This window comes from Rhipicephalus sanguineus, chromosome 3 (assembly GCF_013339695.2).
Source record: "Rhipicephalus sanguineus isolate Rsan-2018 chromosome 3, BIME_Rsan_1.4, whole genome shotgun sequence".
Classification (NCBI taxonomy): Eukaryota; Metazoa; Arthropoda; class Arachnida; order Ixodida; family Ixodidae; genus Rhipicephalus; species Rhipicephalus sanguineus.
Window position 1 is genome coordinate 77,655,080 of NC_051178.1, and position 4,022 is coordinate 77,659,101.

At 52.3% G+C, this 4,022-nt stretch overlaps 1 pseudogene; it reads left to right on the forward strand.

Moving 5' to 3' along the window:
- The first annotated feature begins 1,022 nt into the window (after positions 1–1,022).
- Positions 1,023–3,242, forward strand: LOC119385592 (uncharacterized; annotated as a pseudogene).
- The last annotated feature ends 780 nt before the right edge of the window (positions 3,243–4,022 follow it).

Sequence of the window (4,022 nt, forward strand, 5' to 3'; positions counted from 1 at the left end):
CCTCGGAGTACAGGCTGACACTTCTCAATGCGCCCCAAACACACACGAGGCTGGTACAGACAGCTCGCAAAGCAGACACGTCACCAGATCTTACCTGGAGCACCCGTCCACAGCTATTTCGATGGGAGGTGCTGGACGATTGTATGGGAAGCGACCACTTTCCGATACTGATACATTTTCGCACAGGCTACGCCAATACGAAGAAGCCAGACGCCACTACACGGCTAAGTCACATCACGCACTGGGACAAATACCGCGAGTTCCTGCAGCAGCAGCCTCCAGCCAAGAACATTGACCGTCTGGTATCACAGCTATGCGCAGCAAAGCGGAAAGCCACGAGGAACCTGAGGGTTCCTTTTGACCATCCAGAGCCCGAGAGACATCTCCTCAGCTTATGGAATAGAAGGCTACGGATTCTCGCCCAGTATAGACGGTCTGGCCACGCTGCACACCACAAAGCACGGTTGCGCAAAATACAGCGTACCATTGAGGAATATACGACTACGCTCGCGTCAGACCGCTGGATGGTAATTTGTGAATCCATGAACGGGCAGGCCTACACATCAAAGGTTCGGGCCATGCTGCGCTCTCTTTTCGGACAGCGCAAGACCTACAACGGCGCGGCTCGTGTGGCCCTCGGCGAAGGCATCAGCGCTCAGGAGCTCGCCGAACAGGTCACTCAAGTGTTTTTCCCGCAGACGTCTCACCCCACAGACACCACGTACCAGAAGGACGAAAGTTCTGAAGACAGCGAGCCACTCAATAGTCCCTTCACCATGCTCGAGCTGGAGCACGCCTTGCAGCACGCTAACGCACGTAGCACTCCAGGAGCCGATGGGGTGTGCGTTGCTCACCTACGCAATATGCCCTTTGAGCATAAACGCGCTCTTCTGGAAGAGTTTAACCGCATCTGGGATGCTGGAATTCTGCCCTCCACATGGACGTTTTCGGTGGTCAAGCCCTTTCCTAAGCCTGGTAAACCACCGCATACCTTATCCAACTTCCGTCCGACCTCTTTAACACTCGCTTGATGTGGTACCTTGAAGATCGCGAGCTTTTGGCCCCAACAATGTACGGATTTCGCCCAGGGCTATCCACTCAAGATATACTCCTCCGCCTAAAAGATGATGTCCTCGACCCTAATTCGGTGCAACCACGGGCTGTTGTCGGAGTGGACATACGCAAGGAATTCGATGGCGTCCTGCACAGTACGATCATGAACAAGGCACGTGCCCTTGGCCTTAGAGGGAAAATGTACAACTTCATAGCGGGTTTCCTAGAAGGGCGAAGCTACCAAGTCGAAATTGGCCACGACGCCAGTGCCGTACGAATGAACCACGTAGGTGTTCCTCAGGGCTCGGTGATCTCACCCACTCTGTTTAATATAGCTATGCACCAGCTACCAAGACGCCTTGCCGACGTATCGGGCCTGAAACATGCGGTGTATGCCGACGATGTCACCGTGTGGACACATCCACGATCCATCGGCGAGCAGGAGGATGTCTTACAAAGACCCCTCAACATTATTCACGACTACGCACTGGAAACAGGCTTACAAACCGCCCCAGACAAAACAGAGTTCGTCGTCATTCATGGGGGCCGATCCACCTTTGTCAAACAGGAAGAAAAGCGGTCGTTTAAACTTTATATCGGTAATCGACCCATAACGCGGTAATCTACTATCCGAATACTCGATATGCACTTAGATGAGAATTGCACAGCGAGCACTTGGTTCCAACGCGTTACGAAGACAAGCAAACAAATCCTGCACGCTTTACGCAGAATCTCTAACCGTACTCGTGGAGTCAACGAACGTGAAATGCGGCAGTTTGTTCAAGCTTTTCTCATCTCTCGTATCATATATGGACTGCCGTATCATCCGGTCAACCGTACGCAAATGCTCGCGCTCGATCGGTTACTCAACGAGGCCAAACGCATTGTTACTGGACTTCCAAGGTACACACACCTCGATGCGCTCAAGAGCTGTAGCAAGCTCAAGAACCTGTCCGAGCTCGTCGACGTGCGCATTCAAACACAGGAGACGAGGCTTCGTGCAACAAACGCCGGGCGACACACACTCATGCTCCTCGGGTATGACATTCATACACTTTCCATTTTGCCTAACAAAACGCCGCCATGGGAAATCACGGTACTCACCGATGGCAAGCCACTTCCACTCAATATGGATCCATCCTCATCAGCGAGTGCGGCGCCTCGCCTACGCCAAGAGGCATGCTAAGGTTACGAGTTCCCTCCCTTTGACTGAACGCATTATATACACGGACGCTGCACTTCCTACAGACGGCACCAGTAACACTTGTTATGCCACTGCGTGGTACGACCAGACAAACGGAACTCAGAACCGACGCCATCATGTATCAGCAGAAGCGATGTACAGCACCCGAGCAGAGCTAGTGGCCATCCTAGATTATTTGGAACGGGCCCTCGAAACTGCATCTGAAACTGAACCCGTTCATCATCGTGTGTACACAGACTCACAGGCTGCCCATCGGGCATGTGCTAACGTTCTTTATGCAGACCCTGTACTGCAGAAGATCCGGCACCAGGCGCGCCTGCTCCGCGAATGCGGTCACGATGTCACCATCATCTGGGTCCCCGCACATTGTGGTATCCCCGGAAACGAGAAGGCTCACAGATTAGCGCGTGCTCATCTCTCCACCGCGCTAGCCACGGCCTCTTATAGTCAATTTCCTCTTGTAGCTACCACACCCGAGCTAGCAGATCCGATCGCAGAAAAGCATATTACTAAACAACGTCGTGCCGCTTACCTCACAGCAGTGGGCAATCCACTATCGATGCCGTCGATTCCGTCGAAGGTATTTACACGACGAGAGTTTGTGTTGCTTCGGAGAATTCAGACAGGAACACTCCTTACTCCTTTCTTGCTTAACCGATTTCACAGGGGTGGCACACCACCACCCGTAACCGGTGTCTGCTCCACATGCAACCGCCGTTCGGACCTCAACCACCTGTGTTGGGAGTGCCCCCTCTACATCCCACCCCGGGTTCGTGCCCTAGCCACCATAAAGCGGGGACCCTGGCCTTCCTCTCTCCGGACATGGGCCTGTCCGGATCCCACACTTCTGGATCGGGCCATCGAGCTCTGGCGAGCACTCCTCTTGTTCCTCCAGGACCCGGCGGCACCACCGGTCGGCGATCGGCTCCGCGACAGCCTCAAGATTCAAGCGGCCCCACTTAGCTGCCTCCAGAACGTCCTTTAATAAAGCGGAGGCAGCTCTACCGCTTCCTTCTACCCTAATACCCCCCCCCCCCTTTTCCACCGCAGCGCCTTCGGCGAATTTCAAAGTGGAATAAACGTGTTTTCATTCATTCATCGTGGCAGTTGGTCCTCTCGCGGACTAACGACACGATTTGAGGACTAAAGCTGACGTTACTGCCCCTTGAGCCGGTTTTTTTCTTAGAGTGTAATGCGAGCTCGGAGCGAACACGTGTTCCCGAGAAGCTCAGGCCATCCTGCAGGGCACCCCTGCTCATTTTGTTGGCCGAACTTCGTGCATAGCTTTTACAGCGTTGCACCTGATGTATGAAACGAAGTATACTTGCACTTGGTAGGAAGGAACAGTATCCGGTGGCTTTGTAAATAGATAGACGAATTCGGGCATATGTAAAAAAAAACGCCGATAAGATTATGTGGTATCATCAAATTCGTAAATGTGCAGCTGAAGATGAAGTGAGCTGAGGCTAGAGGAAGGTAACTAAATATTGTTTGAAGACAGGTATGCTTTACACAGCCGATAAAACACATAACCTGGTGTGGCTTTAAAGCAAATTTCCTCACCCAAAACCCGTTGAACAGCCGTACGCGCTTTGCGTGACTAAATACGGGAACGTGCGACTAAATGCCTCACTAAATGTGTGAATGCGTGAAATAAGTGCCACGAAATGCGCGAATACACATATGATATAGAGGAAATAGCTTCTCAGCCTTCTCAACAGAAAAGTTGTTTTGAAGTGAAAAAAATCAATGAGACAGCAGTACG